At 41.3% G+C, this 26758-nt stretch overlaps 1 protein-coding gene and 1 long non-coding RNA gene across 5 annotated transcripts in view; one reads left to right on the top strand and one right to left on the bottom strand.

Annotated features, from left to right (window-relative positions):
* Positions 1-26758, top strand: part of SEMA5A (semaphorin 5A) — a 444249-nt gene that overhangs the window by 230082 nt on the left and 187409 nt on the right. The gene's annotated exons all lie outside the window — the stretch shown is intronic.
* LOC116660436 lies at positions 9178-25458 on the bottom strand. 2 transcript variants are annotated; one of them, XR_004315958.1, is made up of 3 exons: positions 25291-25458; positions 21867-21872; positions 9178-9189 (listed from the first exon to the last, which is right to left on the bottom strand). It is a non-coding gene; the product is annotated as an uncharacterized LOC116660436 (long non-coding RNA). The 2 variants fall into 2 exon arrangements; XR_004315957.1 differs by lacking the exons at positions 21867-21872; positions 25291-25458 and adding exons at positions 17833-17837; positions 24968-25210.

Genomic DNA, 26758 nt, shown 5'->3' with positions numbered 1-26758 from the left:
CATAGGACACCAGTAATACTGGATTAGGGACCACCCTAGTGACCTCATCAGAACTTGATCACTTCTATAAAAACCTCACTTCCAAGTCAGATCACATTCTGAGGTACTGGGGGTTAGGATTTCAACATATCTTTTTTGCAGGGGGAGGGGGACACCATTCAACCTTTAGCAATATCAGTATCATTTTTAATGAAAGATGACATTTTGGTCACCCAAATTTATATCTATATATTATTTATTTTCTTTAAATTTTTATTTATTTTTAATACCTTTATTGTGGTGTGGTTCCTACAAACTACACATATTTCAGATGTACAATTTGATGAATTTTTATAGACGTATACGCCCAGGACAGCACCACCAGTCAAGATAGCCAGCATTTCCTTTACTTCCCAAGAGGTGTATATATATTCTTTAATCCCGCGTGTGTGTGTGCACACACGTGTGCATGTGTGTATATGTGCACACACAAGTAAATAGATAACCCCCTCCAGTGGAATAGTTTAGTTGATGGTACGGAATTTAGAAAAGAAGTATTTTTTAAGTTTGAATTAGTCACTTTAGAACATTTGGCTGTTATTAGATATTTTTAGTAACCACCATGCCACCTCGTTTTTTGTCTCTTTCCCACAACCCCTTCGTTTCTTTATAGTGGAGCATCCAGTGGTCGCTGGTTGTTGTCTGTGACATTTCACTGCCGTTCTTTGCCCATCACATATGGCTTCCATTGCGTTGTCTCCCAGAGGGAGATCCTGAAGCTTGTGCCATAACTCAGTTAAAGCTCCTTGAGGAGAGGAGGGTGCTTTCACGTGTTTTTTGAGCCCACGCTGTTGGGAGCATGATGTCTGACTCTGTTTTCCCTGCCCCTTCTCTCCCTTTCCTGCCCAATACAGTTGCTGTCCGTAGTAATCCTGAAATGTAAAAATTATAACATATTTTGGAGGCATTATTTCACAAATTAATCCTGAAATTTAAAGCTCCTAAGGTGTTACATCTAGAGCAGGTTACTTTCTGTACAATGTTTTACATTTATATTTGATCAGAGACTTTCTAAAATGCAGATTTCCCTTTGCAATTAGAAAAAAAAAACAAGCAAATTAACCTTGAGCATAAAAGTTATCAAATGTAAACATAAAAAAAATTAGGCATTATAAAGATCTGGCCAAGCACATAATATTATGTGATGCCTTTTGGCGACTGAGTATAAAATGGAATTACACATAACCATAAATGTAAATGTGTTCCCTGAGTCAAAAAATAATTTGTGATTTATTTACCCTGGTAAGTAGAGATTTTACATTGATGGCTTTTTTTTAAATTAGCTTTGCATGTGTGAGTCAAAGTGTTGCTCTAATAAAAGGTGATTTTTTTTCTCCAAGAAAAGCATAATTAAAATGGCCCTTGTCATTGTGAAGCATGATGGAAGCAAATATATATGATCTTGAACTCATTGATCACTGTCAGGGACACAGGAAGAGAGGAAGAGTTTTTAGAGGAAAGAAGATTCATGATCAGAAACAGTAAACTTGGGAAGATAGTTTATGCTTGAAATAAATTGGAAAAGAGGGAAAAAGGTGATTCACCATGAACAAAACCCTTTGGTACATGGCATGTATGTCATAAGTAAATTGCTGGTGAAATTATTTAATGCCTTATTGTAGCATTGTTATCTTCCTATAAATGTAAATATTATTTTTTACTCTTTTATTAGGTCTTAAGTTAATTTTCAAGCCCCAAAATATTAGTTTTTTTTCCCATAGCATTCAAAGTGGGAGTGAACTCTACCAAAAAAAAAAAAAGGGGCACATTATTTTCTAATAAATACATTTGTGGAAAGTACTATTTTTCAAATAGAGCACAAAGACTTTTCTATTTTCATGGAAAATGTATATTTCACAGTTATAGCATAGTTACATCACATACATAGCAGCCTTTTGCTTGGAGAGCTCTGTATTCATATATCACTAGCTTTTTTAAAAAAGAAAACTGTTTTACCAGTTTTTGACAAATTTCAGTTTGTCCCAGCAGTTTAAATATAGATTCATAGGTCAACCTCCAAAACATGGCAAGTCCATAAATGGAGGTATAGATAGTACATTAATTACACGTTTCATACACTAATGACCTTTTTCCTGACCTTCTAAAATAACTGATGTTCTTTAGACCTTCTTCCTTCCTCATGTGGGATTCAGCTCTATATTTCCCTGCCCTAATTACATACCCTTAAATTAACACAGTAGCATTTGAAGTTTTAAGGCTTAATTATTATTCATTACATTAAAATACCCTTTAGATGATAAGTAATCATCTGTTTGCTCCACTGGTTGATCAGAGTTGTTATTTGGTGAATAGAAACTATATTTTCTGCTCCTTCTATGTAGACTAGGATCATTGAGTGCTTTTTGGATGAGTACAGTGATTTCCAGTTAGATCTTCCAGATATGAGCAAAGTAATTCTTTGAAGATATTTAACAATATAAAGAGATTAAATTTTCCTGATTCTTGCTGGTATAATGGTGATCTCAGCCACCACTGAGATATCATTAAACATACATCCGTCAGTGCTAAGAGCCCAGCATGCATTGAATCTTATCAGGGCTTCTGTTTGATAGGCACCGTCTTTATCTGGACTTTGCATTTGAACTTGAACTTGAACTTGAAACTTATTAGTATCGCACATCTCTAACCTTGGTGGACTCCAGATTAGATGTCAGACCTCCTGGCTGCAGCCTTCTAACATAAATACTGACGAGCAGGATAAGGGGAACCGCGACTCCCCTGCTTCCTCACTGCCCATCCCTTTCCCTTTTTACTTCCACATACAACCCGAACCACTGTAAAAATTCTACCAAGCCCGTGATCCAAACACGCTCTGTGGATTATTTGGGCTCTCATCTCTCTCTTTGTTCACTTAATTCTAACCCACAAAAGTTAGTTCATCTCCATGGACTGCCTTTTCCAGTAGAATGAGTATTACAAATGCAAGCTAGGAACAAGAGGCTCACTGATTTTTTAAACCCATTATTTGAGTGGTTCTCGAACCTGTTAGATCATCAGATTCACTTGAATAGACTTTTAAAGGTGGAAATCCCCAAATCCCTTCCATGCCTACTGAATAAGGATTTAGGGTCATCAAGTTTCCTGCTTCACAAGAGTATGGGAATGGATCTAAGCACAGGCTGTGAGAACAGGGATCTAAGCACAGAAGTGCTAGAAAGCAGCAGGGAGACGAGTGTGAGGAGCTGGGTGTTTGAGGGCGTTGAGGGGATGGAAAGCAGGAAATTCTGCTCTGGCTTTATTGGCTTTGAGTGATGGTGAGAGATGGTGAGACTTGAGAGATGGTTTAAAATCTTAGTGGGGCTAGAAGAGAAAAGAAAGAAGGAGGAAAACAGAGCAAGTGAAGGAGTGAGAGAGAAAATGAATGAATGAGTGGATGAATGAATGACTGAAATGTGGACCGTGTAGGTCTGGGAGTGAGGCTAGACTGTCAGCTCATTAGGAAGCCAGTTCCACCCTGAGTTCTCCATGTGAAAGAAGAGCCAGCGACCTGGTCTGCTCTGTCGGGGAAGTGTTAGGAGTCCAGGGTCCTTGGACAAAGTAGATGACAGGTGTGGGGTTTGCAGTTCTGAGAGGTTAAGCTGGTCAGCTGGTCTGTGGATCTATGAAGAGCTTATTGCCAAGGTACCTGGACAGCACTGAGTATTTGGATATGCCAAGTGGGGAGTTTGGCACCAATAGGTAATGACATGAAGGAGGCATAATGTCAATTCTTGTATGAGGAACAGCAGGAATAATTCAGGAGAGAACAGAAGGAGGGGTTTCAGTGTCCATCTCACGGTGTCTGGCCCAGCCCAAGAGTCTGCTGCCCTGCTTTGGGGCAGTTTTGCTGATGTTGTTGGAGAATATCTCATGCGCGTGTGTGATTCCCCAAAGTGATGCCGGTAGCACGTGCTGAGGCTTTTTCATTGGTTATTCCTTCCATGACCCCAAAGAGTCACGCCACTTCCAGCCTTAAATGCTGAGCAGCTACAGTGGAGCTGAGCTGGGTGGTGATCAGAGGGGACCCCATGTCACAGATGTAGAGCGGCAAGCCCACGTGCCGTCTGGCCGCATTTCAGAGACAGATAGACAAGATTTGATGATTAGGCACTGCTGTGGGTGATCTGAGCTTCTGTTCCCCATTTTATTTTCTTGTCTCTCAATATATAAAATGTGATATATGATATATGATTAATTAAATGTCCACATTTTCCCAAACCACTTATACCTCTGTTGGCACCACTTATACCTCTGTTGGCACAGGTACTACCAGGTGATGTCAGAGAGGGTGGAATATACAGACTGTAATTGTGGTTTGTGAATCAAGGAACCACTTGTTCTTCATTTCTTTTCTCTTTAGAGAGAAGTGTAGAGCTAACACAGTTGGTTAATGTAGAGCTAACATAGACACAACAGCATTCATCATTTTATTGTTCGATTGATTTTTGCAAAATATACCAGCATCCCCTCCTTCTCCACCTGAATATCAATGACTGGTTTGGGTTAACAGTTACTTAATTCTGACTGCTGGGTGTAGCATGGCTGAACTAGGCATAAGGCAGATCAATAATTGATCTAAATAAATCTAAATTTGGAGGAGGAGAGAAAAGTGGAAAAAGAAGTTAGATGAACAAATGGTACAGGAGAAGCAGACATGGAAGAAAAATGCTATAGATGTGACCAACTGAGGTCAAGCATGGTGCTAAATTTAATGAGAGTCATTAGATTTATTATTATTATTCTTGCAAAAAAAAAAAAAAAAAACCCCAGCAATTAACCAACTGTCCATACCATGAGTATAAAACGGCTGGATGTTGGCAACTGTGGGTTTAAAAATACAAGTTTGTGTTTCTTCCACGATAAGTTTCTCTTGCAATTTAAAATTAGAGAAAGTTTGTTTTTCCTATGCCTCTGGAAGGGAGATGGAAAGAATGGCTTCATAAACCCTTAAGAAGTCAAAGACATTTAATGAAGACATTTTCTTGGAAGGAAGCAATTACCTGGATGGCTTTGAGGCTCTCATTTCAAGCTTTCAAGAAATAGAAATTCTGAAGTAAAATCATATTGACAGGTAGGTGTCAGGTGCTGACTATGTGCCCTGCCTTTTGGCAGGAAAGAAAGGGACATGAGAACTCAGTAGAAGCTTATGTTCTGGTTGACAAGATAGCATTTATGCCCCTGAAAAATTAATAGTGATAGTGGTAGTGTCATCCCGGGCTCTCTGTGATTCAGTGCCAGTTTGTGACATCAGACAGGCCAGAGGAACTCAGGGCAGGTCCACAGGGTCATTGATCCTGGCCAGAGATGGTCAGAGCCAACAAGCACAGCTCTGTCTCCTTCCACACCAAGGTTTCCTGCACTGTTGATATTTTGGGCCAGAGGATGCTTTCTTGTGATGGGGTGGAGGGGCTGTCTGTACATGCCTCGTCCTCCCCCCCCCAAGTTATGACAACCAAAACATCCCCAGACATTTCCATATGTTCCCTGGAGCGGGAGGGGGACAACACTTGCCCCCAGTTGAGAGCCACTGGTAGACACTAACAGTGATTGCTTAGCATTTGGAATTGCTCACACGATACAGGCAGTTGAAGACTCATTATATTACCCAGGAAATTCAAATAATATTTTTCCATGCTAGTTTTTGTTTAATAAAGTACCATGAAAACTGTTTAAACTTACAAGTAATTCTAGAGTAGTTAATCTTCCTATAAATTCAGCAAAGTTAAGTTATCTGGCATTTCATCTACAACTGTGTTAGTGCCTCGCGGCAATGTAAAGAGAGTTTTGGAAAAGATTCTCCGAGGTGTGTGCCCTTGGGCAAGTTACTGAAACTCACCGTGTCTCAGTTTCCTCTTTGGAATAATCCTAATGCCTTCCTCAGGTCTTTTTCGATGAGTTAATGCAGATCATACTCAGTGCAAGCAGCCTGGCGTGTCATTAACACTGACATTGGTGTCACTTTCGTTTTATGGTTGTAATTGTGAACTTTGCGAATCAAGGCTGTACTATTAACTGCTATATTTTAAGATCAAGACCATAAATGGATTGGGAGACTCACAGAATATGTTTGTAAATTTGAAGCAAAAGGCATTTGCTAAGGGAGAAGGGGGCTTAAACGCTGCATCCATTTAAAAACGTTATTTTCATGTTTGGCGTCTTCTGAGAGTCACTACTGTCCCCGCTCCAGGTGTGGTTCTGCCCAGCCTGGGCGGGCTGGTGAAACACAGCCTGTCTCCAGTGCTGCGGGCTGAGCGCCGACCCCATGGGAGGGTGAGCTTGGCCTGTGCACCTGGGACTAGGAGGGCGGGGGTCCCTACTGGACACCCGGAGTGGTGGCAGAATAATTATTCCTTGCTTCAATTGGCTATTGATTGCTGCCTAAAACTACTGAAAAACGTAGTGGTTTAAAACGACTGTTTTATGTTGCTTACAACTTTGTGAATCAGGATCCAGAAACCTTGGTTGGAATGTCTGATTGTCATGGCATCAGACGGAGGCAGCTGGGGCTGGAAGTTCCTTACTCAGGCTGGTGCCTCAGTGTGTCGCTTGTCTGCACGTCATTGCTCCTTGGGTTCTCTCTCTCCTCTCCCTCCTCCTCCCCCTCCTCCTTTCTTTTCCTTCTCCCTCCTCCCCTTTCCCCCTTTCTTCTTCTCCTCCTTCTTTTTCTTCTCCCTCTTCTTGTCTCTCCCTCCCTCTCTTGCCCCCCCCCCACTTCTTCATCTACCGCCTTGTCATTTCATTCCCCACGGCCCCGCCCACTGCGCTCAGGACAGCCCTACTTCTGACAGGGCATCTGGCTCCAGGAGGCAAGAAGTGGGCCCCCAGGCCAGTTAAGGCTGAGCAGGGAACTAGCAAGGACAGGATCACTTCTGTCCTATTCCGTTGGTCAAAGCAGTCACAGGCTGTAGGGATTCCGAGTTGTGGAGAACTGGACTCCAGTTCTGGACGGGGATCTGCAGGTCACGTGACAGAAGGGCCTGTGGAGGGAGACCCTGCGGGGCCATCTGTGGAGCACAGTCTGCCACTCCCTGTGTCTGTGACTTCACCTCCCATGGAGTCTGACCCCATTGACCAAGAGTCTTAATTTTTAACAATGACAAAAAAGCAGTGATTTCAAAAATGGATGGGAAGAAACCCTAGAATTTCTGTTTCTATTATTCTTACACAAAAGTAAGCAGGGTAGTATTTACTTATATTAATATGCAGGTTGATGCAGGTGCCCTGGCTCTCTCAATATTTCAAGCTGCTGACACACGTCAGAGTCAGTTTCAGGGGTATCTTGAGGGAATCGCGGACAAATGGGGAAGGATTTTGGTTTACAGGTGCCAGTAAACTGGATTTTTGCCATATGTTATTTGTGTGGTAGGATCTTCATAATGTTCTGTTATGAAGTGTTGGGGACCGTTGCTTTGTGTTTCATAGAGACGTTCTAAAGTATTTAGTGGCAACATATTTTTTCAGTTTTCATACTAACATATTAAAAATTGATCAAACTTAACATATATACATATATGTATACACAAATATATGAATGTGTGTCCATCCAGCCATCCAGCCAGCCATCCATCCTTTGTTAAGAGAGAAGTGGTCCCCTTTGCTGAACTTTGTGATTTTCAATAGTGTGATAAATAGGATGTTTTGGGTAAAAATATAATCTTTTTATTTCAAGAATGAGTGAAACAGAATCAGTTTTTTAAAAAACTTATGCAATGGAAAACTGATTTTTTTTTTTGGAGTAGTTCTACTTTTTTTTGTCACTGCTATTAATAATATGAGTGTCTCTGTCAGAGCATTTCCTGAAGGGGACTCAGCCAAGCCTGACTGGAGCAGAGCCAAGGAGGGGGCCAGTGACCCCCTGAGCCAGGAGGTCTGGGGCCTGCATCTTCCACCTTGGAAAACTGATTTTTTTAATCAGACACTTTGAAATACTTCCATCTTTACATGAATTTGTTGTTGAAAATGAAATAAAGTGTCACTATAATAATGACTTTATCCATGCTTTAGATTTGGAATTTTAGAAAATTCTTTTTAAAGCACTCTTACAGATACTTCTAAGATACTTTTAAGTTTTGTAAAACTTTCAAGTGGAGGGTTTTAGTGTTCATTTAAAACTTTTCTTATGAATTTTCAAGCAGGAGATTTTGACATCAGTGAGGATGGAAAAGTACTAGACAAGTTTCAACAAAATATCATCTAATCAGAAGATGGGTTTGAAAAAAATAGTAAATCAAAATTTAGTTAAGAATAGTCAAGGATTTGACTATTGGATTTGCATGTCTGTCTGAGGTGTCTACTTTATAACTGTTTTAAACTAAAAATCTAAATAAACTGAATGTAAATACAGATTCTCTAAACAGAGTTTTAAATCACTATATCATAAATTATTGTACCAAGATTTAGAAAAACTTATTCAATTAAAATATAATGTTTCTCCTATAATATCTTTCATTATATCTTTAATTCTTTTAAAATGTAATGAAAATATACATATACACATGCACAGTTGTATGTGCTTTTAATATTTAAATGGTGAAATATACATGGATAGAGAGTAAATGTCAAAAGTTTTACTGATAAGAGAATATGAACAAACATTTGGGAAATACTGGTAGAGTCGTGTTAAAGATGTTTTACAAACACCACATACTGGTGTCTAACAAGCTTAAACAATTGATTACAGTATTATTTCAGGTAGAATTCTCTTTCCAGCAGAAAGCCATTTAATTAAAAATATTTTTTAGATAACAAAAATTTTGTTTGGAGAACATAATTAAATGTTCTCTACTTTTTCTTCTGTCATTTTTACTTCTTTTCAGATATTACATGACATGAATGAGATCTAGTTTAAAACTTGTGAATTCCCTACTGCCAGGTTAACTGTAATCTCATCAAGACAACTTTTTGGTTCCAGCTACTTTATTATGCAACCCATTTTTGGTAAATTGTTTTTTAGTTTAATGTTGGAAAAAAGAATCACTCTTGGTCTTATCTTGGTTTTAGAAAATAAATTTCATTTGTGAGATTTTATTTGCTCGAAAAACAGACACCACTGAGAATGGCTTCACATTTATTTTCTCCTGTTTCTTCACCCGTGAAAGAACATGTACCTGTGCTGGGCACCTTCTCTTGCCCCTCCCAGTGTGCTTTTCCCTTCTCCAGTGGGCCCTGCTGCATGGACCATTTCCATACTCCTGTGCCTTCAAGCACCTGGTTGGATGGGGCCTGTGGAGAGAAGTCACATGGAACTTTGTCAGAGAGGAGGGGAGGCTAGGGTTATCACTCCCTTCACTTGCCTCCATAGGGTCACCTTGGACTGGCTGTGGCTGTTGACCAAAGGTCAGCTTCCCAAGGACTCAGAATACAGTGCTCTGTGCTGCCTGGCTCTCTTTTTATGATGCTGGTCCTCTCTCATCGTCCATCTGGACCCCTTAGTAGCCACTGGGGACTTGTGTTTCCACCTATTCACTTGTATTTTTATCTATAGTTCTCCTATTAAACTTTCCTACAATTCCCTTCTGTTATGATGCATTTCTTATAGGACCCTTGGTTAATAAAGTATCCTATAAAGGTACTTGATGATTTTCCCAGGTTTTGGAAGTATTTCACTTTGATGTAAGAACCCAGTGTATATGCCCTGTGTTTCTTTTCAGTTTGCCTTGTATCACCTGCTAGTTCTCTCCATCCATCAGTGGTTCTGAAGAGACATTTTCAGAATCCACATTTTTAATTGAGGTTGACTGAATAGGATGGCATTTACATTTTTTAAGTTAAATTTTGAGGCAAAAATATTTTCAAAGTGCTTCATCATATTTAACAAATGCAAAAGTTAGCAATTTTTTCCTGTAATGGACCAGATAGTGAATTTGGATGTTTTGCAGTCCATGTGATCTCTGGTGCAATGAATCAGCTCTGCCACTGTGGTGCAAAACCAGCCTCAGACAATGTGTGAATGAATAGAGATGGTTGTATAAACAAAACTTTATTTATAATAATAGGTGGGCCAGATTGGCCTGCTAGCTGTGGTTTGCTAATTTCTGAACTCAAGTAACACAGCGTTGGGAAATGGATATCATTTCTTTCAAAAGCATAGTTTTTAAGGGCATATAAATTACAAACTTCATGGAGATTCCTCAAAAGACTAGGAATAGACTTACCACATGACCCAGTCATCCCGCTCCTGGGCATATATCCAGAAGGAACCCTACTTCAAAAAGACACCTGCACCCCAGTGTTCATAGCAGCACTATTTACAATAGCTAAGACATGGAAACAGCCTAAATGTCCATCAACAGATGACTGGATAAAGAAGCTGTGGTGTATTTATACAGTGGAATACTATTCAGCCATAAAAACTGACAACGCGATTTGCAGCAACATGGATGTTCCTGGAGAAAGTCATTCTAAGTGAAGTAAGCCAGAAAGAGAAAGAAAAATACCATATGAGATCGCTTATATGTAGAATTTAAAAAAAGAAAAGAACATAAATACAAAACAGAAACAGACTCAAAGACATAGAATACAAACTTGTTGCCAAGGGAGTGGGGGGTGGGAAGGGACAGACTGGGATTTCAAAATTTGTAGGTACTGACAGACATGCATAATAGATAAACAAGATTATACTGTATAGCACAGGGAAATATATACAAGATCTTGTGGTAGCTCACAGTGAAAAAAAAATGTGACAATGAATATATGTGTGTTCACGTATAACTGAAAAATTGTGCTCTACAATGGAATTTGAGCACATTGTAAAAAAGTAAAAAAAATTAAAATTAAAATTAAATGAATGCAAAAAAAATAATAATAAATAAATAATTCCTCAAAAAAAATCTTTACCATGGAAGAAATTATCAACCTTTGCCATTTAAATTATTATTTAAATTCTATTTAGGGAAAACTCCTAGTTATATTCATCTAAAATAATTACAGTGTACAAAGAAATACTTGGCTGTTAAGATCTACATATGTATAAAAAGAACTTGGGTGTCTAGTCTGTGAATTGAATAATATTTAGTGTGTTGTATGAAACCTAAAAATAGTCTTTGATACTTTTGCTGATTCTGAAACCACCTAACAGATATTTAATTAACTTAGCTAATGTTGGTATTTTTCAGATCATGCTGCTAAGTTAATATAAAAATGAACACCCCTGTTCATTTCATTTGGGAGGGTGCACGTGTGTTTGTGCCTGTGTGCACATGTGCCTGTCTTGGTATGAAATGGAGGTGGATGAGGGAACAGGAAAACGGGTCACTGACCCTTGAGTTCCAGGTCTCCTGCGCTGCTGGCCTCTCGGGGTGTGTGCTGTCTCTTCCACAGTGTAGGGTGCGTGGAGAACAGAAGCAATGGGCTGAAATTGGCTGTGAATGTTTTGACAGCAACTGAAAAAGGGGAACGTGTTCAAAAATCAAAGGTTCCAAAGTGAGCACGGGGCCAGGATGCCAGAGGGCTCTGGCCCCAGACAGGTCTCCGGAGGCTCTCATTTGTCTTATCAAGTATTATTTCCTTCTATGCTGGTTGGCTTTAGTTCCCATATTAGCAGACATCAGTTTACTGTTTTTCAGTCTTAATTGTGTATATGTGTGTGTGTGTAAGAGAGAGAAGGAGAATGTTCAAATATGAACATTCGAATAAATGACGTATGAAAGCAAAAGACTAAGGAATACCTTACTCAGAGTGGAATAGGATCGACGGCCCGTGCGTGGTCCAACCAGCTACGACCAGGAAGCAGACTCAGTAAGACTGTGTCTTTTGGGGCCACTCCTTGAAGGGGTGCCTCCCTGGCAGTGAGCATGGTGATTTGAGGAGAAAAACCACAAATGTCTGCTCCGTTGCCCAAAGCAGTAGGTGAGAATTCCAAACCAGGCTGCAGAGAAAGAGTGTTTACCCTTCTTAACATAGTAGACTGAGAGATGGAAAGAAGAATGGGGGCGGGCACCAGCATCTGTGGAGAATAAAGCTGTCAGTAAAATGGTAGGGAAAACTATTCCTTACAATTTTTTCTGTTGTTGTTAAATCAGCTCTTTAAGCATTGTAAAGATTTGAAAATTTGACCTTACATGGATGCAACCATGTGAGGGTAACCTACCAACATGGAACACAGGTGTATTTTCAAATATAGCCTCATGAGAGAGCTCTTTGTAATCTTTTTATTTTTTTATCTTATATATTTTATTGAAGTTCAGTCAGCTACAGTGTGTCAATTTCTGGTGTACAGCACAGTGTCCCAGTCATGCATATACATACATATATAGAGAGAGAATTCAGCACCTTAATTTAGCACCTGTATTTTGTCAAAGTGGTGGAACAAATCCCTAGTATTCTTGGAAGCTTTCTACAGAGAGAAATATCATTAATGTAACGCTATAGAAGATTTGCCTCAAAGCTCATACCTCCTGTCTCAATTTTCTTGGAAGCATCCATTTTTTTTTTGATAGTATTTTTTCCACTCCCCACGAAGCAGCCCCCAGCAGAGCATGTGGGTCGTGATTCATCCACAGGTGAGAAGATAGCTCTGAGACCTCCCTGGGAGAATGCTCTTCACCGCTGCTCCCGGGAGCAGCCGTCCAGGCATCAGAGGGCACCGTCACCGTTTGGCAGAGAGGTGGATCAGGCACCCGGAAACAGCTGTTGTGGAAACTTGAGGGCTGATGTTTAAGTTTGGCTTAGAGAAGAACCGAGGCTGGCTGGTTTTGAGTCTCATGATTCATAGCTTTAACTGGGTGACTATGGCTTGAGTTAAAGGATGTGTTTAATTTGGACATTAGTATGTTGAGGGACTAAGTAAGGAGTTCTTTGTTAATCCCGTGCTGCTTTGGGGGAGGAAGAGCTCTGAGCATTTTTGGCCTTTCAAGCTGACTCCCAGAGGCCGCCGTCTTGGCTGGTTCCCAGCTCAGTGACTGATGCTTGGGATGCCCTCCAAGATAGTTTGCAGAATCCAGCCCCACAGGATGGAGTTAGATTAGCTGCATCCTGGAGCACAAGCATTTTGTGGGCAGGGACATTTTCTAACAAGAGATGCCCAGCATTCTTACTCGAGGGGAAGGCGTCTTAGGCAGTGGATGGGAGGGAAAGGAGCCTGTGCAATGGGGTGTAAATGCTTCTAATTAAAGGGAAGGGGCTTGGGAGGTGCTGGAGGCGTGAGGAATTTAGCACACAACCGCAGATGTTTCCTTCTGCCTTCCTCTACTTTGGAGTTATTATTAGACTAGAGTTATTAGAAAACGCGAGCTGTCTTGCGGGGCTGGCTTCCCCAGACTGGCAGAGGGTGTCTGCCTGGCAGAGGGGAGAGCCGTCTTCCGGGCTGTCATCACGTTTCCTGAGGCTTGGCTGTGAGGACTGCTCCTTCCCTCCCCCAGTGCTGGAGCAGAGCTGTAATTGAAGCCACGTGTCAGTGTGTTGGCACAAGGAACGCTATTTATTAAAGCATATCTGTTTTGTACCGGTGGCTCCTTCCAGCCAAAAACCCCAAGAACAAGTAAGAAGGCTGTTCTTCATTTTACATAAAAGCATTCCAGGCTCACACTAGCCCATGATCAGGGAGTCTGTTCCACTTCTGATTTCCTTAAAATTTTACCCTAAGAAAGAGTTCTTGAGTTAAAAAATAAAGGGAAAAAAAAATTCCATCACTAGTGATTGTCAATTATAATGGGTATATGGTGTCTAATTTGAATCAACTCAATCCGTCCTAAAAAAGGAATGAAAGTAATTATATTCTGGTCTTTCCGTATTCGCAGGCGCAGTGCCAACTCCCATATGGCCGCTTTCTCTGCATAATTCATTCAGGATGTGTCTGCACTGATACTTTTCAAGCAAGCAAATCTAGGTTTGAGTTTACATTATGAAAATGAAGGTCTTTTGCTTTCCCCTTGTCACTATTAATTTCTTTCAGAATTCTATATTAGCTACTGTTTTATAGTCTCCTGAAAATGATTGCCTGGCTAGATGTGCGTTACAGTGTGCTTTCATTTGGACTTGGAGTATTCAATCAGGAAAACAGATTTTGATACAGACAAAATCATTACATACATATTTTGTAGTAAAACCTGGATCTATGTGCATTAAGGTGCATAATAATTAATCCCATGCACCCCACGTTCTGTGCTAGATACTTTGACCATGGAAATGAGGTGAAGTTTGAGCACTCTGAGAAGGTTAAGGGGCAGCTGGGGGAAGCACTTGGGGGTGGTCACTGGAAAGAGAGGGATGCCTGAGGTTACATGTGTTCTTTGTAGCAATGAGCATATCCAGGACAGTAGCTTACAACTTGCCTGTGTTGGATGATTTGGTTAAAGATAAGTTGTCAAGGGCAAGGAGGCAAAGTACCTAGTTTTCCCAGCTGAAGAGTGTGGTAGAGGGAATTCTAAGATGGCTCCCAGCATTCTGCCCTCGGTGGAACTTACCCTATCTAATCCTGTCTTGTTGAGAGTGGGCAGCACTGTTAATGTAATGGGGTTCACGTCCATAATCAGGTTACCTTATATAGTAAAGGGATTTTGCTGATATAATTAACACTAATCAGTTGAGTATAAGTTAATGAAAAGGGAGATTATCCTAGGTGGGCTTGGCCTAACCATGAGCTCCCTTAAAAGGGACTCCAAGGAGCGCCAGATGCTCTGCTGTTGACCTTGGAGAGGCAAACTCCCTTCCGTGTTGTGGAGAGGACCACATGGCAAAGGGTGATGAGCAGCCCCTGGGAGCAGAGCACTTCAGTCCTATAACCACAAGGAACTGAATTTTGCCACAACTAGTCAGTTTGCAAGAGGATCCTGAGCCTCAGAAGACATCTCAATCCCAGCTGACACCCTGACTTCAGGCTTTGAGATCCTAAGCAGAGCTAATCCATATCTGGACTTCTGACCCACGAGACCCATGAGCTACTAACTGGGTATTCCTTTAAGCCTCTAAGTTTATGACAACTTGTTAGAAAGCAATAGAAAACCAAATTAGGAGTGCATTAGTTTTCTGTTGCTGCTGTAACAAGTTACCCCATACTTAGTGGCTTAAAACAGTGTGAAATTTGTATCTTACCCTTCAGGATGTCAGAAATTCAAAATAGGTAAAAATGAGCTATCGGCAGGGCTGTGTTCCTTCTGGAGGCTCTCGGGACCTTATCTGTTTCTTTGCCGCTCCCAGCTTCTGGGTGTTTCTAATATTCCTGGAGGCCCAGGGCCCTCTTCCATCTGCAGGGTAGCGATCTCATCACTCTGACCTCTGCTTTGTTGCTCACATCTCTTGTTCTGACTCTGACCCTCCTGCGTCTCTCTCCTTTACTGACCAGGACTCTTGTGATTACATTGGACTCACAGGGTAATCCAGGATAATCTCCTCATTTCAAAGTCAACTGATTAGCAACCTAAGTCCATCTGCAACCCAAATTCCCCCTTTTCCACGTAACTTTGTGTTCTCAGGTTCCAACATTAGGGCCTGGACAACTTCATTGTACCTACCACTAGGAATTTAGGTTTTGTGCTGTGGAATGGAGAGTCACAGTGTGACATGAAGGGATGTGTATTTTAGACCATTCCGAACACGTGGCAGGGAGCCAGTGGGAACCCTCTCTCCATCTGGTCAGGTACGACTGCTAGAAAGTGGGCAAGGCCTCAGGGCACCTGTGCACCTGAGACTCCACTGTTTCTGGAAATAGATGTAAATTAATTAAGTGGATTTAGCAATAATAAAGGTTGTATAATGTAGATTTTCTTTGATATCCGTTTCGCAAGGAGTGGAAGTGTGACGTTTTGTACGTGTGTGTTCCTTCGGTTGAAAGCTGTGGGAACAGTACAATTGCTGTGTTTCCAATTATTGCCTTTAGGAGGTCCTGGTCCCCTTGACTAGCCTTATTGAAAACCCCAGGGGCAAATCTGTGACTCACTGCCAGTGTGTCCCCCAGCCTCTCTGCTTGGGTCAGTCCTGGGTTCTTGTCCTTCCAACCTTAACTGAAGTTCAGGTGAATCTTCGCTTCATTTTTCTATTATTACTTTCTTCTATTTGTTGAGTCTTTGTAATTTTATTTGTATTCATTATTTTTTTTAAGTGTGTTCAACATTAATCTGTTTGCTCCAGAGAATGAACCTTGTTTGACCTGAGTTCTGATGCTGCTCTGGTGGTCAAGTGGGAAGGGAAGGAGACAGGAGCCACCTCTTAGTTTCCTGAAGAGGCCCCAGTATTCTTGAGAGGTCAAGTGACCTGACAGATGTCAAACAGCTGCCTTCCCCCCTGTCGAGGACAGTAGAATTTCTTTATCTCTTTAATCAGGTTTCATGGCTCTATTTACCTTACTGTTTAGAAACATTTATGAGAATCCAGATGTTTCTCAGTGTCTCTCCATAGCTCTGTCAATCAATAAATCAGTAGAAAATCAATAAAACAATATGGTATGGGATTTACTATTCATATAAACTAGGGTTCCTCAACTTTGGGACAGTAGACGTTTTGGGAGGATAACTCTGCATTCTGGGACTGTCCTAGGCTTTCTTCTAGGATGTCTGGCAGCATCCCTAACCTCTACCCACTGGCGCTCATAGCCTCCCCCTCCTAGTGTGGCAACCAGAAATGTCTCCAGATAGTGTCACGTGTCCCCAAGGCGGCAAATTCATCCCCAGTTGAGACCCCTGATATACACATATCTGAGAACAGCAGGGAAGATGTATTTTGACTAGGACCTGTTGGCTGGATTAAATTAGGTGCTTGAATGAGGTGAAGAATATTTTAATTCCAGTAGAGAAACATTCTATGCTAGAAGGAAAATGGAAATTTTATTCTTAAGAAGTAAATAGGCCATTATCGTAGTATAGTAATTGTCTTTTGCTATTGTTTTGTTAATTTTACCAAGTCGACCTGGTAAATGTAGATTTAGAAATCATTAAATATTAGAAATTAAATTTTGATGATAACCCATCTTAATTGAATAATAATAATAAATTTGATTTTTCTCATCTATTAAAAACAGGATGATAATGGCATGTACCTCATAGGGTTATTGTGAGGCTCATAAGAGTCTTATGAAGTGGCTTTTATTTTGCCTGGAAGCTCTCGATTCACATTATGTAATATTATCAACAAGGAATTGGGTTAAGTTAATGAAGAGATTCTTTAAATTATATAAACACAGACACACATCCACATATAATTATGTATTTATTTATTTTAAAAGCAACTTCACATTTCCTGGTATCTTCTTCCTAAGCAGAAGTTCTAGATTAAAAAAAAAAAACAAAAACAACAAAAAAACAAAGTTTCATCACCTTGTCCTGGAGAAATAGCCTCGATATCCAGCTGGAACAAGTAAAGGCTGATGTTCCGTGGTCGGTCATTGAGCGCCGAGCCGGGAGCTCTCAGGCCGACCTGAGAAGGTGTTTCTGAGTGACGCTGAGTGTCTGACCAGCTGGGACTTGCCCCCAGTCCTCTCACACCATCTTTTCTGGCCAGAGTCTGGAGTCACAGTTGTGATTGTTTCAGGTTGACTTATAAAGTCTTACCGTTACACGTTTCTGGTCATCTGCTTCTGAGAACTCCCCCTTCCACGCACATTTGTAAAGTCACTGTGTTGGGCTTCCGTTGCTCTCCAGGAGGACGCCCAGGACTGCACACACCGCCGTGCTCACGGCTGTGGTTCCTTATGATGGAGGATGAGTCATCCAAGTCCGCGGGAGGAAGGACACCTAGGGGATGCCCAGGGGAAACCAGGCTTGAACTCCCGAGAGTCCTCTCCCAGGGGAGCCACGCGGGACAGGCTTCATTCCTCCAGCAACAAATTGTGATGATGCCCGTGAGGCGCTGTCCACCAGGGACGCTCCCTGGACTCAGTACCCAGGGTTTGCATGAGGACTGGTCTCATAGGCACTTTCTGCCTGGGACCGACGAAAATTCCAGGCTCCTTGAAGGAAAGCAGGTTTGAGCATAAACCACCTGTTCCAGAAACAGTTCAAGCACAGTGAGCCATTCTTCTCGGAGGGCGGTGGGAACCCTCCTGAAATCCGACCTCCCAGAACCCAGCTGAAGGCCAGCTTCGCAGGCGGGCCCTTCTGGGGTCACTGTCTCATGCGTGCTATGCTGACTTCTTTCTGTGCTATTATTAAAAGGGGACTGGAGTTCACTGTCCTGTGGAATTTAATTCAATAGCACTGGATCCCTGAGTCAGAAAAGATGCGTAGAACAATCTCTTATTTTATGACTATGTAGATTTATTATATTTTAATACCACATAAATAGAACAAGTAGAGGGTGTATATTGAGAAATCCTAACATTTTTAGAAACATTAATATCATCCTTTATCATTCGAAATCTTGCATGCTATATTTTATGCTTTTTTTCTACTGTTACATGAATAATTATAAGTAAAATGCTTCTATTTTAATGGAAGTACAAGAGTATTTTCAGGGATATTACCTCCTTTGAAGTCTGTAGCACTGTTTGCTTTTTTTCTGGTAATTGGGGCATTTTTTTTCATATTTCCAGATGAGCAAACTACCTTAGGTTAGACAGTTTGCTCAAGGTTGCATAGCTAATAAAAACAGAACGCAAATACTGTCCATGTATTCCTCTGTGAATTCCACAGCCTTCTCTGGTGTCTTGTTCTGAGTTAGGTAAGTCACACCTCCAACACAGTAGGTTGTTATTAGCATTAATGTTCACTTCTGTTGCCTCTGTGCCTACCAGAGATGGTATTAAGCTTCCCCTTATATCTTATCTACCTGCCTATCTTTTCTCTTCCAGCTGCCACCAAGGTGTCTCTAACTGGGGGTAAGGATTCTTTTCTAGGCAGTTTGTTGCAGGTGAGGATTTGGGGTGATTCCGTGAGACAACAAATTAGCAGCATGAGGCTCTCAGTATTTCACCCAATAGTTTTTCTCTCAATGCAGTTCCCTCCCCATATGGCTTTAGCTGTGATGATTCCAAGAGATGCATCTTCAGTAGTTCCTTTAGTCTAAAGATCTGCTCTTACAATCTGGAGGGGAAAAAATGTGTTTTTGCTTAGCCTCTCAGAAGATAATTGTATGATGCAAACGCTGTACACTTAGTAGCTTATTTATCATGAAATTGTCGTTATTTCTAAAATTCACTGAAATATACCTACTTCAAAAATAAATTAGTATGTTTAAATCAGAAGTAAATATAATTTATCTCCGAATTATTAAGCAATTACCAATCAGTTGGTGCTGATGAATTACCTATATGCAAGGTAGCATTTTAAAAATTCATGATGAATTGCAGCAATCTGTTGAAGTGTTGAAGGTGATTATTTATAAAGTGTGATGTAAATGAAAATTCACCTCAGCGGGTGCAAAGTAAATTCTTTATTAACATCCAATTATCTCATCCCCTCACTTCAATATGTCCTACCTTTACATCAGCTCTCACAGCCCAGGGACAATACTACTTATCAAGGCAGAATTTTCAGTTCCATCATTATGATTTTTTAAATTCCAGATCAGTGTCATCACATTACCTGCAAATTCTGGACGTTATTGCAAAAAAAGAGGGTAAGAAATAAGCTTTACATTCCCTTCCCTGAGAGTTCCATGACCCGGTTTTCTGTTTTCCTCAGTGAATGGGTGGTCTTACCACAGTTTATTCAATCATCCTTCCAGGCTGAATTGCTTACCGTGTGCATCCTCCAAGCACGGAAAATGTTTTGCAAGTTCTTTCTATAGGTTCTAACCTCACCTGTCTCAGTATTTTTATCAATGATTTAGACTAGGGTTTAAAGGGTGTGCTAAAAATATGTGTGTAAGGTCTCATATAAATAAGTTGATTGACAGTTTTAGGGTCCAGGGGTGCTTAACAGATGAAATCTACCAAAATAATATTTTCAAAGGCAAGTAATAAAGTCTACAATGGAAGCTAAACCCACCACCAGTGTGAAAAAAAAGAACCAACTGCGTGAATCAAGAATGGGAAATAGCATAGGGTTTTCAGAAAACACAAATCAACAAAATTTACATGGCTCTAAAAAAAGCAATCATATTTTTCATTAATCAGTGTACAATATTATGATACAGACTGTGATGCTTTAGCATTTTTCTAACAAATCTGATCATGTCTAAGTATCATGCATATTTTTGGAGGCTATACTGTTTAAAGAACTTTTAAACTTAGACAAAAGTAAAGAGAATCATATTATGAAACTCTGTGTACTCAGAGGTCAGTCAGTTTAAAAAATTTTCAACATATTTTGCAAATCTCATTTCATCTAGTTCATTATCCACTTCCTTCACACCCACCCCAGCCACTGAAGCAAATCCCAGACACATCGTATCATATTCCAACGTTTTAGTTGAATTCTGTACTTCTGAGTTACAGCCAGTTAGAAAGAAGAGAGAGGAAAACGGGACTGGAATAACAAGAGGAGTCAGATACCATATTATCTGAGAAATGAGAAGAGGAACTCTGGCCAGGTACACTGGTCTAGAAGACCCAGGAGGATGATTTAAGGGTCCATAAACAAGGAACAATAATGTGAAAGAAGGTCAAGAACGTATCTTCGTGTCTCTGAGGCGTAGAGCCAGAACTAATGAGTAAAAAGCTGTGGGGTGTAGATGTCAGTTCAGTTTAGGAAAGAACTTCCTACAGCCAAGTGGGCCGATGATTCCATGGACTGTCGCAAGAAATTGATGTTTTCCACCAAAGGGATTTATCAAGTGGACAGAACAACAGCTTGGCAACGTGACATAGAGGGGCAGGCAGAGAGGATTTAGGTGAGATTTGATGTCACATGGCACTCTCCAAACCCAGGAGCCTATGAAGAATGGTTGGATTCTCAGCTCAACCTCTCTATAGTTTTATGAAAGAAGAATCTGATCTTTTCTGAATATGAAAGTCAGGTAGGATCCTCATCCCACTATTTGTAGTGCAGACACTTAGGGTGATAGAAAGAGCCTAGAATTTTGAGCCAGAAACCTAGCAATCCACCTTGAAGAAAGAAGCCGCTTTCCACCTGGGCAAGAAGGCTCAGTGAGACATCTGCCCTCTGAATCTCAGCCTCCTAATTTATAAAATGGGATTTTTAAAATAGTTTCTGAAAATTCAGCAAGGGGCCATAATTTAAGTCTCTCTCCTTTATTCTGTCCTGTTAATTGCTTGATAATTAGTTTTTGAACTTAGTGCTCAGATGTCCAAATCCTCCCAAACGCTCCCCGTTAATATTGCTGTGATAGAGTCTGATTTGTATTCATTTGTTCAGCGGTCGGAGCTGGGGGTCCAGTGGTGAGTTACACAGGGTCTGCTCAGAGGGAGGCTAGAGTGTGGCGGGCATCCTGGCATGGATCGAATTCTCTTCATGACTCTGGGAGAAGAAGGAGTATTTTGAGTTTAGCCATGCTTGCTTCCTCCCATCGAAAGGGAGTAGTCCAATAATTTCATTGCTATAATCTTCCCTCCTTCTTTCTCATGGGGGTGGGAAGCGGTTGCTTTAAAGGTAAAATATTATTTTCTAGGACTGTCTTAAGGGACTTGATAAAAGTTTCCACTCTAGCCTAAAATTACTTTACATAATAATGGCTTATTCAACCAAGCATTGCATCTTTATATTGATAGAGACTTTGCAAATGTGTAAGAGTCTTTTATGGAGACATAGCTCTTTACAGATTGTCACAAATAATAGGGTATCCCCCAAATCATATGTTTCCATTCATCCTCTTTATTAGTAGTATTTACAATAGATTCTATTTATAAGATGCCTAGAAAGTACAGAAGCCCTCTCCTGCTGTGGAATGTGCTCTGGTGAACTCTGACATTCTGTGTTATCTGAAACATCAAAACAAAACACAGAACTGTGGACAGGTATGTTCTCTCCTTGGAGACCTCAGACACTTAAAAGCTCCACGTTCTCCTAAAATGCCCTCAGGGCAGATGGAGAGCCAGAAAATGTGGAGGTCATACAGTGTGGGACTGAGCACTGACATCCTTTGTTCCCCAGCAGGTTGGGAAATGTGAGATAAGTGGACTTTTTTCTGGTGGTGGGAGCAAATGTGGGAGAGGCTTGGAAGGAGGGGTGCTGTGGGGCAAGGAATGTTCAATCTTAGCAATTCTTTGGTCTTCCTCCGCAAAGCACTGCCCTTCTCCTTCCCGCATTTTTCAAATGCCAGACCTTGGACGTGAAAACACGGCGGGCCTAGCGGAGTGCTTGCCATTCCCACAGACGCGTGCTGGGGAGCAGGCTAGTGCTTGCTGCTCCCGTGTCTGGAGCCCAGACATTCCGTGTGGGTGGCAACCAGTCCTGTGAAGGCTGGAAGGATGCTGAGGGGGCAGCGAACTTGAACTTGGTTCAGCCTAGCTTGGGAGGTGACGTTGCTTTTAATTGCTTTCTTTTCACCCCAGTGGTGTGGGAGGAGACCCTCTGCCATCGAGGCTGCGGGGGTGGCTGAACCCAGGACACCTGGCGCCGGACAGATGAGATGACAGCAGCTTCTTAGTCACGTACACTCACAGCGGGGGTAGGGGGAAACTGCACTCCACACAGGGCCGCAGCGGGGACAGCATGGACAACCAGGGCCGTGGGAGGCTGGCTTTGTAGTACAGAAGGGTGGGTGCCCCCTGGTTCCCGCAGGAGGATGTGATGGGCTTGTTTGAATAACTGTGTGGGCTGGGCTGGCAGAGAACTGAAGCCGCTGCCCAGGGATGAGCAGGAGCAGGGCCTGCTCCCATGATGGGGAGGGCCGCTGGTTAAGGGACCTTACTCATGGGAGCAGAGTAGGGAAGAGGACTTGCGGTGAGGCCATCGAGACCCTCCCAGTTTTCCCCAGATATGGAGGCCCCTTCATTTTAAGCCTTACACTACTATGATTGAAGAGGAAAAAAAAAAGAGAGAGAGAGAAAATGCACTTCTTTGCAATCCCAATGGATCATTGTTTCACTCAGCTCATATATTAACACTCTTCTACTTCTCTGTCCCTACATATTAAGAGTGTGTGTACATTGCAGTGAGAATCCCAAGAGCCAGATTAGAAGGAATATTAGATCAAAGACAATCTTATTCATCCTTTTGGGGTCCCAATTAAGGATAAATTGCTTAGTAGGTGAAGACTAAGGTTGATTCTTGGCCACATGGCACCTTCCCTCAATTCACTTCCCTCCACCCTCGAGGCTGCAAATTTCCAGGACATCACACATTAGATAGCAATGCAGGTCCTTTGTTAAAGAGCTATTGTCAGTATTGAGAGGAAGGTAGCTTTCTCTGTCCTCAGACAGGGTACACAAAATTGCAAAATAGAGATGGACTTCCTTTGTTGTGTTCCCATCTTAGTCTCCAGGGTCTGCCTAGGAAACACTGAATGGTACCTACAGGTGAGGTCGGAGGGAGGTTGCAAATGGGAGGAGGTCCCACTTCTGACCCACCTGGAATCTCACAGTTGAGAACCATGGGTTATATTCTACTCACATCATTCATTTGACATTAGTTGTGAATCGATTTCCTTATCAGGTGGTTCCCTAGATGTACGGCCATATTCTAATTTCAAGTGCTTTTTCTGGTACGTTATTCTGGGATTTGCTTTGAACATTATTGAAACAAAATATGTTCACTTGGAGACCAGGTGGTTTAATGCTTTACGACTTCCTCTTCCTCATTGTCACCATCTTTATTTCTAATTTACCCTGTCCCCTCTCTATCCTGGCCTCCTGTTCCCATCCCCTCTCCCTCCTTCATTGCCCCTTTTTCTTTCTATCGACTTTATTCTCATTCTACAGTCCTTTAACTCTTGACTTATAGAAATGTAATGGGCAAATGTGAAATGCTCTTACGTGGGAAATAATAGACCTAAACTAAAACTTAAGTGACCTGTTTTGATGATATGTTTTATTCTCCTCCAATCTTACAACATAATTCCCCCATACAGACTTAAATTTGAGTTTGTTTTCATCTTTCATTACTGGCTCATTTTTCCTAAAAAGAAACTAGGCACATAGCCACCATTTGAGAGTTTCCATTCCTAAAATTAGTTTCAAGAGAACAACAAAAGTAGATGTGCATGCTAAATTTACCTCTTATCAATCTCTGCAGGGGAGAGAGGAGGTGAGTGTGTGTTTGAGAAAAGAGAACTCATCGTGGCACTTGAGGCTGTCTCTGCAATGTTTCTACACATTAAAAAGCACCCAAATAAAAGAGGGAAAAGCGAGGCTGAGAGAGACATCCTTTAGAGCAGCTCATCTGGTTAAAAACCCACTTGTAATCAATGAGAATAACTTGATTTTTACTGTGTCATCACATGATGAGAAACTAGGACAAATCATAAGCATTTAAGACCATGTTCTCTTATGTTTTTTGCAAGAAGCTAAAATCAAGTCACAGATAAAGGCTGAATGGCAAGATATACGTGTTCCAGTGACTTCAGTGAACCTGGGGGAACAAAAAAGCAGGGAACAGTTTTATTCCTTTCATTGTCGCATCTGTATCTACTCACAACTCTTCTGACATCAAATGAGGAGTGTTTTGCCCATACCAACAGTTCTCCAGCTGAGTGTCCTGAAATTCAATTCAATTCTGACACCAACTTCCTAGGGTTCACCAGACCCCACAGGTTAAGAACTCAGTCCCACCGGACTGGTGTCTGCTTCAGATGCCAGTCACAGTCCAGGTGGTCATGCATATCCTGATCAACCGGCTCTAAATCGGGGCTTCCAGCCTCCCCCTCCTCAGATTCAATACGTTGCTAGAACAGCTCACAAAACTCAGGGAATCACTTTGCTTTTACTCATGTACCAGTTTATTATAAAGGATGCAACTCAGGGACAGCCAAATGGAAGAGATGCATAGGGCAGGGTAGTGAGGTGGAGGTGTCCATGGCAGAGTATCCAAGGTCTCTCCAGCACCTCAGTGTGTTCACCAACCTCAACCCAGAAGCTTTCTGAACCCTGTCATTTAGATATTTTGGGAGGTTTCATTACATTAGTGTGGACAAACAAATCTTTGGGCATTGATGATTGAACCCAATCTCCAGCCCCTCTCCCCTTCCTGGAGGTGGGACTGTGAGTTCTGACCCTATATTCACGTGGCTGCTTCCCCTGACAACCAGCCCCCATCCTGAAGCCATTTTTGGGCTCATTGAGAGTCAGCTCATTAGCATAACTCAGGTGTGTTGAAAGTAGCTTGTGATGAATAACAAAAGATATTCATATTACTCAGGAAATTCCAAGGGTTTTAGAAGCTGTGCGTCAGGAACAGAGGGTGAGGGGGACAGGACATAGAACAAATATACATTTCTCATTGTATCACACATTGATAACAAACTTTCATAAATTCCTTGGTGCACAGGACTGTTTATTCCAGCTTTCTCCAAATATTGCAATATGCAACTGAATATTTTGAACAGATTTTTTTTTGGCAGACATCTGTATTTTTCCCCCTAACTGATTGCATGAATTTTGCTTTCCAAATCATTTGGAATTCTTTAAGCATTTATTTGAAATTTTATTTTCAAATTTCCCCCAAAGCAAAGAACAATTTCTTCTCAACACACATAGAAAGATGTGTTACTGTGAACATTTTAAGAATATAAAAAGAAAACTGTTGTCCAGTAGCTGTTTGCATTTATCCCTTCCATTGTAGCTGTATTTCCAGTTTAAAGACAGATACCTGAGGATTAGAATGGGAAATAGAAGAATTTTTTAAATAATTGAATTCATTTAATTTAATTAATATTCTGTATTAAATGCCATTTAAAAGTTCTTCTTAGTACTGACCCAACTTGGGTCTGTTAGCCCAATGCATAGTGAAGCCAATCTACTGACACTGGGGTTGTGGTGAAGGAAAAGTACAGCCTTTTTGCAAGGCACCAAGCAAGGAGAACAGGCAGCTCAAACTCAAAAGACCCAAACTCCTTGATGGCTTCTAGGGAAGAGTTTTTAAAGGCAACTTGGGGATGAGGGCTGCAGCTCATGGACTTTCTCCTGATTGGTGGTGAGGTAACAAAGTGATGTTTCTGGAATCTTAATCATCAACCTTCTGTTTCCAACAAGAGATCTACTTCTTTGTGTCCAGCATGTGGTTACCATCCTCCACCTGGCTGGGAGGGTCTTAGTTTCTGCAAAAAAGCTCAAAGATATGTGTCAGATTATTATGTGTGTCCCTTGAGGAGGATCTAGGATGCTGTATAATCACTGAACTGTTGTTTAAGCTATTATTACTTTACTTGTTTGACAGCTTTTCCTTTTTTCCAGCGTTCCCTCACTTCCCTAATTAGTAACTGCTTGAGTCTGCTCTTTGGAAGTCAGGGAAGGCCTAGGAGACTAAAACAGAAACTAAGAACATGGAGGGGCTTTTGTGCCCAGGAAGGCCCCTAGGAATTCTGCTCATTTTAATTCCCCCCCTTTTTTTTTGATATTCCTCAATCCTGAGGGGAACAGGAGTGGGACAATGTGATATAGTTTTGGATCGAGAGGTTAATAATAACCTCAGCAGGAGAACTCCCTTCAGGAGTGCTCAGTTTCAGTACTCACTGTGACCTTTTGAGGGTCTTCCTGCTTCCTATACCCATTAACCAATAAGGAACAATGAGGGAGAGAGAAATGAAAAGATTCCATTAACTCTCATTGGCAGTGTTACCCAACTCAGGTTCAGATGCTAGCTGCTCAAAAGCCAATACTCAGGAGTCAAATGTTGATTGGAAAGGAAAAGTTGCTTTACTCAGGAGGCCAGCAGCCTGGGGAGAAGGCAGGCTCGTGTCTAAAAACCAACTCTGAAGATTCTGCTCAACCATGGACGTTTTCAAAGGGAGAATC

This window comes from Camelus ferus, chromosome 3 (genome assembly GCF_009834535.1).
Source record: "Camelus ferus isolate YT-003-E chromosome 3, BCGSAC_Cfer_1.0, whole genome shotgun sequence".
Taxonomy (NCBI): Eukaryota; Metazoa; Chordata; class Mammalia; order Artiodactyla; family Camelidae; genus Camelus; species Camelus ferus.
The sequence above is the reverse complement of the archived record's forward strand: the minus strand, read 5'-3'. Positions and strand labels throughout refer to the sequence as shown.